General features: G+C 46.8%; 1 protein-coding gene across 1 annotated transcript in view; it reads left to right on the top strand.

Annotated features, from left to right (window-relative positions):
* The first annotated feature begins 10,037 nt into the window (after positions 1-10,037).
* The window catches only part of WIPF2 (WAS/WASL interacting protein family member 2), a 40,844-nt gene continuing 33,745 nt past the window's right edge, over positions 10,038-17,136 (top strand). The window contains exon 1 of the mRNA XM_060080673.1: positions 10,038-10,182. The gene's annotated coding sequence lies outside the window, so the exon portion shown is untranslated. The remainder of the gene's footprint in view (positions 10,183-17,136) is intronic.

Below are 17,136 nucleotides of genomic sequence, written 5' to 3' on the forward strand. Positions count from 1 at the left end.
CCCTTGTCTACTCTGCCACTGGGACAGTGGGGGGTGCTTTCGCCGCCCCACCACTCCCTGCCCAGCTCCTCTGCTGCCCTGCATGTCCAGGCTTGTGGGTGAAGCTGCTCGGGAGGGCAAGGAGAAGCAGCAGACGGGAGGGTTACCCATCAGCCCTTAGGATTTCCCCCCCTCAGGCCTCCCAAAGGTCCCTGGGTGGGCTCCCATGAGAGGGTAAAAGATGCTCAGGGAAACACTGGCCTAAGCTGCCTATTGGACCCTCCGTCTGCACTGCAGTGGGGTGAGGTGTGGCAGCGTCAGGGTTGGGGTGCCTGCTGTCCATACTCCTGCTGTTAGGGTGTCTCACTGCTAAGCAGGGAGTTGTCACCTCCCTTCTGGCTCTTCTGTGGGATACCAACACATGGTCTCATCCTCCTCCCTGTCTTGACTCCCCCTTGGTCCTACCCATCAGAGCTGGTGGGGGGGTGGAACCCTGTACCTGGGGCAGGCAGCCCCCCAACATGGGGAAGGCAACGGCAGAGACTGGAAAGGCAAAACCGGGCTCTGGCGACGCCTTTCTTACCTGTCCGTCTCCCCTCCGTCTCGCATCACGGGCCTCCAGGGCTGAGGGGTGCAGGGCTCCCGGCAGCCACGGTGTGAGGCTTCCCGGTGCAGCCTCGCCCTCCTTTCTGGCACCACCTCTTTCCCTTCCGAAGGGGCGGCGGCCACAGCAGCCACAGCAGCTGCCGTTCCTGTTCTGAGAGTGTATATATTTTTTACCAAAAGCTCGGGTATTGTACATTTATTTTTTAAAACTCAAAGAGGGAAAGAGCCTTGTATCATATGTACACAGTGTATCATAGGTTATGTTGTACAGTCCCTTTTATACAGCGGTCTGTCTTGCTCCTGCCCCCCCCCAACATGTCTACAGACGCCCCACCCCCAGCACATTCACAGACGCTGTGTCCCGCCCCCTCCAGCCCTCACAGACGGGGACGTCTGTCTGTCCATTCCTCCCTGCTCCTGCTGAGGTGCCCTCCTCTCCCTGCAGCCTCCCTTCCTCCCGACCCCCCTCAGCAGCCTTGTCACTCCAGCTCTCCTCCTCCTCCCCAAACCCTGGGGCCCACTGGTCCAGTCTCGGCTGCCACCTGCCCCTAGCCTGGACACCTGCCCTGCTGCTGCCCAGGGGCCTCCGGGACGCCTTCCTGTGCCCCACAGCTTTACCAGAGTGAAACGTGTGTGCTGTACGGGCTCGGTTGTCATTGCAGAAACCTCCTGGTGGAGTAAAAGCTGATAAAAGTCTATGAATCAACCCGCCTGCTGTTCTCCATTCTGTTTCTTTGAGCCTGGGGAAGGAAAGGCCGAGGGAGGGGAGAGGGAACCACCTCTCGGGGCTCTGGGCTACCTCAACCAGGCTGTTCTGGAGTGACTTTGAAAATGTGGGTGAGAGGAAAAGGCGCTAACCTTGGGAGGAATGCCACCTAGCGCCTGGGACTTGCAAGAGTGAATGTTTTCGTTCTTCCGCGTTCCAGGTGCCATGGAAATGTGATCCCATTTAATTCTACACTGTGAGGTGGAAGCTGGAAGCTGGGCAGTCCCAGCATAAGGTCCAAGTTACAGGGCGAGCGAGGGGGCGGAACGGGGCCCCTAACCCAGATCTGTCCACTGTAGACAGCATGCACGTTCTCTAGCCCAGGGGTCCTCAACCCCCAGGCGGCGGACCGGTAGTGGTCCGCGGCCTGTTGGGAACCAGGCTGCACAGCAGGCGGTGAGCGGTGGGCGAGCTAGCGAAGCTTCATCTGCCGCTCCCCATCACTCGCATTACCGCCTGAACCATACCGCCCCCCTTCCATGGAAAAATTGTCTTCCACGAAACCGGTCCCGGGTGCCAAATAGGTTGGGGACCACTGCTCTAGCTGCTACCCAGACAGCATGCACTCTGCACACAACCAGTACCTACCAGTTATACTAAGATGTGGAGAATCTAGAGCCTCTAATGAGAGCCTGAGCTCCACGAGACATCATATACTCAAAGAGCTACACGTGAGCCCTTGACCGTCCCTCATCCTGCGTCAGTTACTCCCTCAGTCTTCTGCATCTCAGAAAATGGTCCTCTCATCCACCCAAGTTTTCCAGGCAAGAATCTAAGACTCACCCTCGATGCCTCTTTCCCTCATCCCTCACTCATGTCATCAGCCCGGCCCGGCGGCTACAACTCCAGAACACAACCTGATCAGTCCACTTCTCTACGATTTCTCTATTACCACCCAGTCCAGACACTTTCATGTCTTCCCTGGACGACTGCACTAGCCTCCGACCTGGGCTCTCGGTTTCCTCTCTCCAACCTGCTCTTAACCCCACCCGCTGGGTCGCCACCCTGCAGCCAAGGCGCTCTTTTACAAACCTAAATCAGATAATGTATGGCTAAACTTAAAGAGCAGCGATACCAGGTGTCAGTGAGGATGCGGAGCAGCTGGCGGGAGTCTAAATTGGTACAACCAGTTTGGAATACTGTTTGGTTATATCTACTAAAACTAAATGTACACCGTACCTGTGACCTAGCATTTCCATTCCTAGGTGTATATTCATGATAAAGAAGTTGGAAAAAACCCAAGTATCCTTCAACAGGTGAATGGACAAATCAATTGTAGTATATTCTTATAATGGAATATTACATAGCAATAAAAAGGAACAAATGACTACTACCTGTGTAAATGAATCTCATAGACATAATAATGAGTAAACAAAGCCAGACATATAGACTACACACTGTATAATTCTGTTTAGAGAAGTTAAAAAACAGGCAAAATTATGGGGACTGGAGTGAAAATAGTGGTTACTCATGGGGTGGGAGAGAGTATTGAAGGGGTGTGAAGAAGCCCTCTGTGGTGATAATAGTGTTCTGTGTCAGGGACTTCCCTGGTGGTCCAGTGGTTAAGGATCCGCCTTCCAATGCAGGGGATGAGGGTTTGATCCCTGGTGAGGGAACTATGATCCCACATATTCTGCGGGGCAACTAAGCCCTTGTGCCACAACTAGAGAGCCCACGTGCTGCAACTAAGACTCGACACAGCCAGATAAATTAATTTTAAAAAATATGCCCTGGGAAATTCCCTGGTTTAAAAAAAAAGTTCTGTATTTTTTTTTATTGAAGTATAGTTGATTTACAATGTCGTGTTTAGTTTCAGGTGTACAGCAAAGTGATTCAGTTATATATATACACATACATATATACATATACATATATGTACGTATACATATGTATATATGTATGTGTATATATATATATACTTTTCCATTATAGGTTATTAAAGATATTGAATATAGTTCCTTGTGCTATACTGTAGGTCCTTGTTGTTTATCTATTTTATATATAGTAGTGTATATCTGTTAATCCCAAACTCCTACTTTATTTCTCCCCCACTTTCCCCCTTGGTAGCCATAAGTTTGTTTTCTATGTCTGTGAGTCTATTTTTGTTTCGTAAATAAGTTGCTTTGTATCATTTTTTTAGATTCTACATATAAGTGATATCATATGATATTTGTCTTTGTCTAACTTACTTCACTTAGTATGATAATCTCAGGTCCATCCATGTTGCTGCAAATGGCAATATTTCATTATTTTTTATGGCTGAGTAGTATTCCATTGTATATATGTACCACATCTTCTTTATCCATTCATCCGTTGATGGACATTTAGGTTGCTTCTATGTCTTGGCTACTGCAAATAGTGCTGCTATGAGCATAATGTTCTGTATCTTGACCTGGATGTGGTTACACCTGTGTGTGTGTGTGTGTGTCCATTGAGATTTATACATTTCACTGTAATGTTACAGTTCAACTAAAACAATTCCGATTATTATAACGCTCCTCTGTTTTTGATAACACTTAGATGAAAAATCAAAATTCTCTCTCTCTGATCTCACCTCCTCTCCCTTCTCTCACTCATCCCACCCCAGCCACGCTGACTGCCTTACTGTTCCTAAAACACATAACACTCATTCTTGTCTCAGGGATTTTACCTTTGCCCTCCCCTGAGCCTTTCCTGACTATTCTGATCCCACCCCTGCACACCCCCCACTCTCTCTCCCCTAATCCTCCTGTGTTTTCTTCAAGGCTCTCATCGCTACCTGACGTCATCTACTCTTCTTTGTGTATTTGCTCCTCCAGCCCCCAGAATGTTAGCTCCATGAGTCTCTCTTGTTCACTCTTCAGAACCTAGAACAGTACTTGGCACCAAGAAGACACTCAATATGTATTTGCTGAATGAGTAAATTAGGTTGTTTGAAATAGGAGCCGTAAGAAGGGGACAAGACACAGGATGATAAATGCTCTAGGAGTTCAGCCTAGGAGATTCACTACTCGTCTGGGGATAGGGAGGTGGGGGACAATAAGAGAAAACTCCTTGGGGAACTTCCCTGGCGGTCCAGTGGTTAAGACTCCATGCTTCCAGGGACTTCCCTGGTGGCACAGTGGTTATGAATCCGCCAGCCGATGCAGGGGACACGGGTTCAAGCCCTGGCCCTGGAAGATGCCACATGCCGCAGAGCAACTAAGCCCGTGCGCCACAACTACTGAGCCTGCGCTCTAGAGCCCGTGAGCCACAATTACTGAAGCCCGCGTGCCTAGAGCCCGTGCTCCACAACAAGAGAAGCCACCGCAATGAGAAGCCCGCGTACCGCAACGAAGAGTAGCCCCCGCTCACCACAACTAGAGAAAGCCCGTGCACAGCAACGAAGACCCAGTGCAACCAAAATAAAAAACAGACTCCGTGCTTCCAATGCAGGGGGTGTGGGTTCAATCCCTGGTCTGAGCACTAAGATCCCACATGCTGTGGGGTGTGGCCAAAAAGTACACACACACACACACAAAAAAAAAAAAAACAGAGAGAGAAAACTTCTTGGAAGAGATGACCCAGTCCTTGGAGCAGGCAAAGGGTTTGATGGGCAAAGTGTGGACATGGGAGCATTGCTCAGCGCTGAGAGCTGCCCCTCATGACACGAGGTGGTCAGAGAGCCCTGTGGGCTGTATGGGGAGAGGATGAGCTTACTTAATAATGTTTCACCTCCTAGGCTGGCTTAGCAGTGAAAAAAAAGTGGAAATAATTTAGCGTGTAATAAATAAGATGTAATAAGATGCTCTCTGGATCTGGTGTACAGTGAAGAATTTAAGCAGTGCCCCTTGAATCCACTAGGTGTCGCCACCAAGATTATGTCTCACCACGCTTGGGAATAGGGAGGAGGCCTGGGACGGGGAGAGCTGGGTAGAATCTTGAATCTCTCAGAGGGTCTATCTCCAGGCATGAGAAATTTGACCAGAATAAACCATATCTTTCATTCCCTGCCTTTCTACTGGCTCTTTCCCATTACGCGTTTAAACCCCTCTCAACTCTCCATTTTTACAAACTTTTTTGTGTGTGTGTGGGATCTCAGTTCCCTGACCAGGGATTGGACTCAGGCCACGGCAGTGAAAGTCCAGAATCCTAACCACTAGGCCACCAGGGAACTCCCTACAAACGCTTTCCTTCACCCGACATACCCGCTCTAGCTTCTGTACCCCCTCACTTCCAGTTCTAGGCCAAACTTCCTGAAAGGGTTTTCTCTACCTCCTCATGTCCCATTCATTCCTTTTTTACTTTGCCTTGTTTCCCCAACTTTTCATCATGAAAGATTTCAAACACAGAAAAGTTGAAAGATTAGTACAATGAATACTTAGATCTTTCTAGACTCTATGATATGATTAACATTTTGCTAAATTTGCTTTTTTTCTGTCCACACACACACACACATTTTCTTTTGCCAAAGCTACTTGAAAGTAAGTTGCAAACATTAATATCATTTCATTCCTAAAAGCCTCAGCAGAAATCTCCTAAGAATAAGGATGTTCCCTTACATGTCTACCACACCATTATCACACCTAAGAAAATCAAGTTATTCCATGATATCAGCTAATATTCAGTCTATATTTAATTTTCCCAGGTTGTCTCAAAAATATCTTTAAGAAAACTTTAGGGCTTCCCTGGTGGCGCAGTGGTTGAGAGTCCGCCTGCCAATGCAGGGGACAAGGGTTCGTGCCCCGGTCCGGGAGGATCCCGCATGCCGCGGAGCGGCTGGGCCCGTGAGCCATGGCCGCTGAGCCTGTGTGTCTGGAGCCTGTGCTCCGCAACGGGAGAAGCCACAACAGTGAGAGGCCTGCATACCGCAAAAAAAACCCCAAAAAACCAAAAGAACTATTTAAAAAAAAAAAAAGAAAACTTTAAAAAATCCAGATTTAATCAAGGTCCATGCGTTGCATTCGGCTGTTATATTTCTTTAGCCTCTTAATCTAGAACAGCTTCTTTTCTTTTCAATGACAATGACTTTTCAAAGTCTAGGACAGATGTCTTGTAAATTCTTGACTTGTCTGATTGTTTCCCCATGCTCTTGTTTACTTGCATCTCCATCCCCTCCATAGAGTATAAGCTATTAGTTCTGTCTAGAGAGGAGTGTCCAATACAAATATAATGTGAGCCATATCTGTAATTAAAATTTTTCTAGTAGTCACATTAAAGAAGAAACAAGTAAGTTAATTTAATACTTTATTTAACTCAATATATCCAAAATAATATCATTTCAACATGTAATCAATATAAAAACATTGAGACATTTTACATTCTTTTTTTTGTATTAAGTCACTGAAATCTGGTATGCATGTTATACCCACAGCATATGTCAATTCAGACTAATAACTTTTTTAAAATTTATTTTTTATTGACGTATAGTTGATTTACAATGTTGTGTTAATTTCTGCTGTGCAGCAAAGTAACTCAGTTATACACATATATATGTTCTTTTTTTAAATAAATTTATGTATTTATTTATTTTCTTTTTTGGCTGTGTTGGGTCTTCGTTGCTGTGCGCGGGCTCTCTCCAGTTTCGGCGAGTGGGGGCTACTCTTGGTTGTGGTGTGTGGGCTTCTCATTGCGGTGGCTTCTCTTGTTGCGGAGCACGGGCTTCAGTAGTTGTGGCACGTGGGCTCAGTAGTTGTGACACATGGGCTTAGTTGCTCCGCGGCATGTGGGATCTTCCTGGACCAGGGCTCGAACCCATGTCCCCTGCATTGGCAGGCGGACTCTTAACCACTACGCCACTAGGGAAGCCCTACGTTCTTTTTTTTTTTTTTTTTGCGGTACGCGGGCCTCTCACTGTTGTGGCCTCTCCCGCTGCGGAGCACAGGCTCTGGACGCACAGGCTCAGCAGCCATGGCTCACGGGCCCAGCCGCTCCGCGGCATGTGGGATCTTCCCGGACCGGGGCACAAACCCGTGTCCCCTGCATCGGCTGGCGGACTCTCAACCACTGCGCCACCAGGGAAGCCCATGTGTCTTTTTTTTTTAACTACGCTATTATATTTATTTTATTTTATTATTTTTATTTTGGTTGCCCTGGGTCTGTTGCAACACGTGGGCTTCTCTAGCTGTGGTGCACGGGCTCAGTAGTTGTGGCGTGTGGGCTTAGTTGCCCCGCGGCATGTGGGATCTTAGTTCCCTGACCAGGGATCAAACCCGTGTTCCCTGCATTGGAAGGTGGATTCTTAACCACGGGACCACCAGGGAAGTCCCTGTATGTATGTGCCTTTGGACAAGATGGTTAACTTTCCTGTGTCTCAGTTTCTTTATCTGTAAAATGGAGGTAACAATACCTACTTCAGAAAGTTATCGTGAGGATAAATGAGTTATGACATGTGAAGTTATGACAGTGCCTGGCACATGGCAAGTATTGATAAATGTCAGATGTTATGATTACTTCTTCAATCAAATTTCTTGCCTCTCCCATAAGTTCTTGCTCTAACTACATCAAAATGCTTTCAGTTTTTGGAATGGGCCATGATTCTTCCTGTTTTGTTCGTATCCTCCCTCTGCCCTGGAATGCTTTTCCTTACCCTCTGTGCCTGGCCAATTCCTATTTACCCATCAGGTCTCACTCAGATACTACTTTCTTTATGAAGCCTACACCTATTTCTCCAAGTCTAGGTGAGATGTTCCTGTATTGCACCCCAGCGGATGCTCTTATCATGGAGTAATGTGATAAAAAATGGAGGGCTTCCATTAGCTATGGTGGGCAAGGAAGGAATGCCCTCTGAGGAGGGGACATTTGAGCTAAAGCCTGAAAAATGAGGAACAGGCAGAGCTCAACCAACACAAAGGCCTGGAGGAAGCACTTGGTGCGTTGCAGCACTAGAAAGCGGGTCTGGGGACTTCCCTGGTGGTGCAATGGATAAGAATCCACCTGCCAATGCAGGGGACATGGGTTTGAGCCCTGGTCCGGGAAGATCCCACATGTCGCGGAGCAACTGGGCCTGTGAGCCACAACTACTGAACCTGCATGCCACAACTACTGAAGCCCTCGCACCTAGAGCCCATGCTCCACAACAAGAGAAGCCCCCACTCGCCGCAACAGAGACCCAACACAGCCAAAAATTAATTAATTCATTAATTAAAAAAAAAAGACGTGGGTCTGCACAGTGTATAGTGAGCGAGGAGGGGACAGAATGGAGATGAGGTGAAGAGCTGGGAGTTTAAATCTACCATGTGTCCCTGGTCCAGTCACCCTGCCTTCAGGCATATAGGACTACATACCTGAAAATCTTTATCTCTGCACCTACTGATCCCTATGCCTGGAATGTGTTCCCCGCCTTCTCTGATTAGCAATAAAATTCTACTTCTCCTTCAGGCTGAGTTCAAACCATTTACGAAATCTTCTCCCATTCTTTAGCAGAAAATAAGCACTCCCTTGTCTGAGGTCTCACAGACCATATGTCCCCATGGTACTCATCACATGCTGACTTGTATCTCAGCCAGCTGTCTACATGCCAGTCTGCCCACCACCCAGTGAGTTCCCTGAGGGCAGAGGCTCTGTCTTCATCACCTCTGTAGCCATCGTCTGATGCCTAGCTCAGTGCCTGGTCCACAGCAGGCACTCAGTGAATGTTGTGATATTTACTTGACTAGTGGGTGGTGCAGAACAGAAAAAAAAAACCCAAAAATAATAATGACGTATGGTTTATCACGTGCTTTCCTATTCATTACCTCATTTGAGCCTTCCAACAACCCTATGAAACAGGTGGGACAGGCACTATTATGTAGACCCATTTTACAGATAGGGTAGCTGCGGCCCAAGGCCACGCAGTAAGTAGTGAGAACTAAGTCCCAATTCTATCCCCTTACTTCGGATTCAGCGTAAATAAGGATGATGGAGAGACCCAAAGGACATTGTGAAGATATAAGACAATGGGGTTGACTGCAACGGAAAAGCATTTTTGTGGGTGGACTAGGGAGGGATCCTTAGTCAGCTGGGACCGAGTTAACAGCAGCCCCACCAGGGAGGGCACAGGATTCCTCTCCCTGACCGAAGCAGCTGGGAGTCCGCAGCACCAACCCCCGGCTCTGGAAACTGAGGAAGCCCAGGCCCGGTAAAGAGGAGACGGATGTTCACAGGTGTTCGAGTCAGGCAGCTAAGATGACGTTAAGGATAACTTGTTAACAAGGCCTGCCTCTGTTGCCGTGACAACCGGAGCTTGACTACTGAGCCCTTGCAAGGTTGACTGGGGCGGGTTCTTCGTTAACTCGAAATTAGGAAAGGACATTTATGGGGTGTGTGTGTGTGTGTGTGCGCGCAAAAAAAAAAAAAAAAAAAAAAGGATGAAAAAGATATTCAAAAAGATGTTCAGCTCAGTGATTCTCCACCTCCGCAACATGTTAGAACCACTTTCGCAATTTTAAAAGTTCCGATGCCTAGCCATACACAAGACCAATTAAATCAGAATCTCTGGGGTTGGAACTCAAGTATCACTATTTAGTCAAGTCTTACCAGGTGATTCTAATCGCAGCCAAAGTTGCGCTCCCTGCTTTTAGCTGCTAAACCAAATTCCTGCGACCTTCTCCAGATGGCGGCCACCCGCCCACTTCCGCCTTTACGTGCCCTGGCAAGGGGCGGGCTTTCCAGGGGCGCATGCGTGTAGCATCTCTTCGCGCTCTGCTCCCTCCTCCTTTTTCCCCCTCCTCCATTTTGTTCGCGGACGCTGGGGACAGTGGGTGCAGATCTATTTCCGGGTTGGCAAAAGGGGCGGCGGCGGCGAGAAAGGGAGCTTGCCGGGGGGCGAGCAGGACGGGACGGAGCCGGAGCGGAGGTGGCGGAGGATTCGCTCCCGGAGCCGCTGTGCCCAGGTCGGGAAGAGGCCGGGGAGGGTGGGTCCGTCGCTGAAATGACCTGAGGACCTGAATGGGAGGGAGAGCCGGGGGAGGGGCGATTGGGGCGGGGCTTGAGGAGAGAGGGGGACTTTGGAGGAGGGGCCTGTGGGAGAGAGGGGTCCTGGGGGCGGGACCTGAGGGGAGGGCGAGTGGGGGCTTGGTCTGAAGAACCTGGAGAAGTGGGGCGTGGGGAATCTAAGTAGGGAGGAGTGGTCGGGAATTGGTGTGGGGCGAGCGCTGACTGTGAAAAGGGGAGAAAGGTTATTGAGAGTAAGGGATCCTGACGGTTGGGTAAGGTGAGTAAGACAACTCAGGGTGAGGAACGAGGTAACCGTGCGCAAAAAGGGAGATGGGGAGGGAGGACCTGTTGGGAACAGGTAATTAACAGGATGCTCCGGGTGAGGAGGCCGCCGTGACGTTTTGGGAGTTGATGAGTGAAAACCAGTGGTTGAAGGGATAACTGAGGAAATTGCTTACACTAGAGGGAATCTGGAGAACGTTAGTTGAAAAGGAATCAGATTTGAGTTAAAGGTTGGATTGAGAAACGTTGGGGTTCGCATGGGATCAACCTGCAGTTGAGGGTTCAGGTTGGAGTGATGTGAAGTCTTAGTTCTGGGCACCTCCAGGATCCACCTCCTTTTTCATGGTGTTATTTTTGCCCTATGTTTGTTTCTGAATGACTTATGGCATGTTTTGGGTGACTTTTTTCTCCTTTTACAAACCAGAACAGAACCTCAGGGAACAAGGACTCCTAAGGATTTACTAAGTAACTTTGAGGCAAATCATTAAACTGTCTCATTTTTTTCCCTTGGAAATGTAGGTTTGATCCCTCTCTGCTTCTAAAAGATTGTGTTAACCAAATGGGATCTTTAAAGTGGTTGCAAAGAAGTGATCCCCGAAAATTGGATTGAGATATTGATATTTAGAAGACATGTCTTTCCCAGTTTCTTCCTCTCAGCCTTGCACATTTTTTTGTGTGTGTGTGCCAGGGAAGAGTTGGTTTTGATTTGATACATGTCCAATTTTTAAACTTTTCTCAGTGTCAACTTTTAGTAGCCACAAATTTCATATTGTTGTGTTACATTATATTGGCTGCCATCAAGACCGAGATGGGGAAGTTAGAATTGGGAATAAATAAGGTTGGTTGATGGAGAATGTGGCAGAATGCAGTATTTTATTTCTATTTTATTGTCTTTGAGAATTCACTGAAAAATAGTGTTGTAGACAGTTGAGCCTTTTGCTTTGGTCCAGTCACTTTGGCCCTTTTTGCCAGTTGTTGGGGAAGCAGTGTGCTCGTGGACAATTTTAGCTTCTTTATTCTTAATCCTTTAGCATCTTGACTGTTCTAGCTTTTTCTTTGGGCATAATACTCTATAAACACTTTGGCCTTAGGTGAATTTGTTTAGCTTAGAAGTGTTCCTGAAGGTCTTGGCGTTTCTGAAGTCTGATGTGGATTTGCTTAAGACGGGGCAGGTTCTAACTCACACTTGATATCAGAGTAGTGTTTACCTTCGTTGGTACTGATTAGTTAGGTGATGTCAGCACAAAGGTGAAATGCAGAGGAAAGTGGAAGGTGTTGAGAACTGTGCAGTCTTCTGGTTTTACTGATGGCTTTTAAGAAGGGAAGGAACGAGTCCTGTTTCTTTTGAAGACAAAATTCTCGGATGTTCTTTCTTGACTTCTTGGGCTCTTTGATTGAGGGAGTAACCTGGTGGACTTGAACCTGTGTTCCTATTGTTCTGAAGTAATTCTGAAAACCGTGGGCTGCTGATTCAGGCTGTTTCAGCAACCCAACCCCAGGAAGAACTGCAGGTATGAAGGGTATACAGGTGGTCCCTGACTTACCGTGGTTCGATTAAAGATTTTTCAACTTCACAGTGGTGTGTGAGTGATATGCATTCAGTGGAAGATGTACTTCAAATTTTAAATTTTTTTTTTTTTTTCCCGGTACGCGGGCCTCTCACTGTTGTGGCCTCTCCCGCTGCGGAGCACAGGCTCCGGACGCGCAGGCTCAGCGGCCACGGCTCACGGGCCCAGCCGCTCCGCGGCATGTGGGATCTTCCCGGACCGGGGCACGAACCCGCGTCCCCTGCATCGGCAGGCGGACTCTCAACCACTGCGCCACCAGGGAAGCCCCGAATTTTAAGTTTGGATCTTTCCCTGATTTGGCACCATACTCTCTTGTGATGCTGAGCAGAGGCAGACAGCCGCAGCTCCCAGTCAGCCACACCAACTGATACACTTACAACCATTCTGTGCCCATACAACCATTCTGTCTTTCACTTTCAGTACAGTATTCAGTAAATGATGTGAGATATTCAACACTTTATTATAAGATAGGCTTTGTATTAGATGATTTTGCCCCACTGTAGGCTAATGTAAGTGTTCTGAGCGCATTTAAGGTAGGCTAGGCTAAGCTATGATGTTCCGTGGGTTAGGTGTATTAAATGTCTTTTCGAATTAACAGTGTTTTCAGTTTACAATAGGTTTATCAGGATGTAACCCATCTGTACACTTATTTGGGGGTAAAAACTTGCTTAATATTTTGCTGTCATTTCAACCTACAGTGTGTCTTTTTGGTTTGCTTTTAAGGTATTGAAATAAGTTGTGGAGGCTCAGAGCTCTGGGCAGACTTTTGGTACAGCCTGCTTCTTTCACAGAATGGTTTTCCATTTTTCCTCTCCTGTCATGCGTTTCCATTGCTCTACTGGAGCCAGTCCCAAGTGGAAAACGGCAAATTGCACACTTTCTTCCTCCTTTTCAGTCTCTGGTGGACATCTTGTCTGTGTCACAGTTTGATACCACCAAATTGAAAGGATTTTTGACCGCTTCAAATGGGGAGGGTGGGCAGAAGCTGAGCTGGGTTTGCTGGGCCAGAGAATGGCCTCTGTCAAAGCAAAGAATAGTTGCAGAAACACAAACCAGGACCTTGAAGCTGTGACTAACGTTTTGGCAACATGCTTCCCTTTGCCAAGTAACTTCTTTTCTTCTTGAGTGTGATTGTTGATCTCCTTCTCAAAGTAGGCTCTTGTTGCTACTGTTCTTTACACAGCTCCCGAGCAGAAGTTGGCAGAGTTCCGGTTGACTGTCTCTTGAGGGATGTGGCCCAGATTAGAGTGGATGGGGTGTTTCATGTCAAAGTGAGGTTTATTGGCAGATCCTGAGAGCTGCTCTGCAAGGAAATGGAGGCGGTACTCTTTACTGAATGTCCTTACACGCCTTTATGTTTCTCCTAAATTCAAATCTGTTACTTATTCATCTGGTGATTAAATGCAGAATCATTGCCTTTGCCTAGCTTTGAAAGTCCAAGGCATTGAGGAAGAGAGAAGGAGTGTTTCCCACTTTTTTTTCCTGCCTCACTCTCACTCCCAAGCCTTTTGAGCCTGGGGAGCCACAGGCTAAACTCACGAGCACGTCTTGGTATTATTATCGAGGGGTATTTTAAAATGCTGAATAGAACTTTATGGAGAAAAACAATGTTAGTAGGGAAAGAAGGTGATACATTTGCTAATGTCTGTGTCAGTCTTAGATCTCTTAATATTTTGGCTTACCATGCCTGTGGAGGCAAATAGGTTATCAAATAGGGGAGCCAGGAATTGGCTTCTAACTTGCCATTTAGGCTTGGCAAAGTTACAACAATTTAGTATGACTACATTGAAAACTTTTTTTTTTTTTTTGAAGATTGGGGGTAGAAGTTTATTTATTTATTTATTTATTTAGGCTGTGTTGGGTCTTCGTTTCTGTGCGAGGGCTTTCTCCAGTTGTGGCAAGCGGGGGCCACTCTTCATCGCGGTGCGCGGGCCTCTCACTATCGCGGCCTCTCTTGTTGCGGAGCACAGGCTCTAGACGTGCAGGCTCAGCGGCCATGGCTCACGGGCCCAGTTGCTCCGCGGCATGTGGGATCCTCCCAGACCAGGGCTCGAACCCGTGTCCCCTGCATTAGCAGGCAGATTCTCAACCACTGCGCCACCAGGGAAGCCCTACACTAAATACTTAATGCTACTTAGTAAGTGTCCTTTTCAATGTGTTCTACTTAGTGAATACCCCCCTTTTAAAAAAAATATTTATCTATTTATTTGGTTGTCCCGGGTCTTCGTTGCTGCATGTGGGCTCCTTAGTTGTGGCATGAGAACTGTTAGTTGCTCCACGGCATGTGGGATCTAGTTCCCTGGCCAGGAATCGAACTCGGACCCCCTGCATTGGGAGCGCGGAGTCTTAGCCACTGCGCCACCAGGGAAGTCCCTACCCTTTTGTTTTTCAGGGGATAATTATTTGAAGATAACTGTGTCTCCATTAGGTCTTGGAATGGATTATGAAGATCATTTCTTGCAGTGTGTGACAGTGGCCCTTGTAACATTGGAGATAACCCCAAAACAAATCCTCTTCTTGGTGGCCCTGGATTCACCTTTCTCTTGTCATCGTTAGTCCAGAGTATTCTGTTCCTGATATGCAGGTTCAGAGCCAAAGCTTTTGACTCTGGTCCAGGGCTTTGATTGTGGCAACAAATATGATTATTGGAGTTGTGTTCAGCCTAGTCTCAGGTCTTTCTTTCCTGAAGCGCGTCTTGAAGTTTGGCACATCTGTATATCCAAGGAACATGTGTAGATGTCCGCCCCATTTTAATAATTGGTTTTCAAAAAACTTTTAGTTTCTTAAACTTCGTGGATTCATATTAAGCTCCATTTAGATTGAGGCCCCTGAGGGAAAGTAATTTGTTTTTAGTTGGTATTTATGATAATTCTTTGGTACAAATTCATAAACCGGCTTTCTGTGCTTATAGAAATGCTGAATCCAATAATCCCTTTTTTTTTCCTCCCAATAATCCCTCTGACTGTGAAACATTCTCCATAAGTCCAGATTGGAACAACTGGTTGTTTAAAAAAGAAAAAAAGGCATTTTCTAAAGTGGTACAGTCTACTGTGGGACAAGCTGCTGAGATTTGTAGCTAGTGAGTTTTCCTTCTTTCTACTTCTACCTTCCCTGTGCTCAGATGTAGGCAGGGTGTTTGTCATCAAAGATCCAGGTATGAGATTAATTTAAACTCTTGCTATCACTGTCTTATAGGGACAGGACTGTCTTTAACAAATATTATTTTTTTTTAAAAGTAATTTATTTATTTATTTGGCTGCGCCAGGTCTTCATTGCAGCACACGGGATCTTCGTTACTGCGTGCGGGCTCTTTAGTTGCAGCATTCGAACTGTTGGTTGCGGCATGCATGTTGGATCTAGTTCCCTGACCAGGAATTGAACCTGGGTCCCCTGCATTGGGAGCATGGAGTCTTAGCCACAGGACCACCAGGGAAGTCCTCACAAATATTATTCTTTTAAATAGATAATACACTCACGTGGCCCAAAATTTGAAAGGTAAACAAAACAGTATACAGTCAGTCGTCTGCCCTCCACCCTTGTCTACTCTTCATTCCAGTTTGTCTTCCCAGAGTCAGCTAATATTATCAGTTTCTTGAGATCCTTCCCAGAGATACTGTACATGTAAAGCAAATACATACATTTCTTGCTTTTTTTTTTTTTTTTTTGCGGAACGCGGGCCTCTCACTGTTGTGGCCTCTCCCGTTGCAGAGCACAGGCTCCGGACGCACAGGCTCAGTGGCCATGGCTCACGGGCCCAGCCGCTCCGCGGCATGTGGGATCTTCCCAGACCGGGGCACAAACCCATGTCCCCTGCATTGGCAGGCAGACTCTCAACCACTGCGCCACCAGGGAAGCCCCATTTCTTGCATTTTTTTAAACGAGTGTAGCACACTGCTAATTCTGTCTGCAGTTTTTAAGAAACTTATTTTGACCATCATTCCACATGAGCAGTAAAGAGAGTGGGCACCTGCCCTATCCTGGTAGATATTTAACGTTTCCAGTCTTTTGCTGTTACAAACTGTGCTCCAGTGAATAACTATATGTATTTGGTCCTTTGCATGTGTGACTATATCTGTAGGGTAAATTATAAATAGAATTGCTGACGCTGCTTTTTTTGGGCCCTGTCATTCACTTATGTGACAATTTTTGAGCTCCTGCTGTGTGCCAAGTACTGTGGTAGGTGCTGGAGATACAGCAGTGAACAAAACTGACTCAGACCTTGCACTCATGCGGTTATGGTCTAGTGGGGGAAACATCCATTAAACAAATAATTAATTACTCTTGCTATAAGTGCTGTGGAGAGAGCTAATGGGAAGCCTAACCCTGGTTCATTGGGAAGGCAGGCACTCAGGGAAGGTCCCTGAGGAATTGACTTCTAAAGCTGAAACCTAAAGGATGAGGGGAGGAAATGGCATAGGTGAAGGTCCTGAGGAGGGAAAGAACTTGGCTGTTTTGAAGAATTGAAGGAAGCGCCAGTGTGTCTGGAGCTTAGGGAGTGAGAAGTAGAGAGATAGGAGGCAAGGCTTCAGAGAGTGTAAGCTCTCCAAAGATACAGATAAATGGCATAGTGAATTTTGAGCTCAACCTTTACAGTAGACACTTTTTCCTGCCACTTCTTTCCACATGTAGTAGTTGACCAGTGTTGATGCTGAAACCATCAATATCATAAAGAAGTATGATGCCTGTACAGTGGAACTTGTTTTCTAAAAACTTTCCTGGGTAAAGCCTATTCTTTTAATCTTGATTTCTTTTAGGTCCTGCAAATTAAACTTGCGTGGCTGGATTAGGACTTAAAATTTTGGGCTCTCGAGAACTGGTTTGGAGATTGTTGGGGAGCAATTCTTATATGGGGGATGATGGGATTGTTAGTTTGCCAGACCTGCTTATTTAGGAAACAGAAAACCTCTTCACTTCTGGAGACTATTGACTGTTTTTTGGGTTTTTTTTTTGTTTTTTTTGTTTGTTTGTTTGTTTTTTTGCGGTACGCGGGCCTCTCACTGCTGTGGCCTCTCTCATTGCGGAGCACAGGCTCAGCGGCCATGGCCCACGGGCCCAGCCGCT

Source organism: Mesoplodon densirostris, chromosome 18 (genome assembly GCF_025265405.1).
Source record: "Mesoplodon densirostris isolate mMesDen1 chromosome 18, mMesDen1 primary haplotype, whole genome shotgun sequence".
Classification (NCBI taxonomy): domain Eukaryota; kingdom Metazoa; phylum Chordata; class Mammalia; order Artiodactyla; family Ziphiidae; genus Mesoplodon; species Mesoplodon densirostris.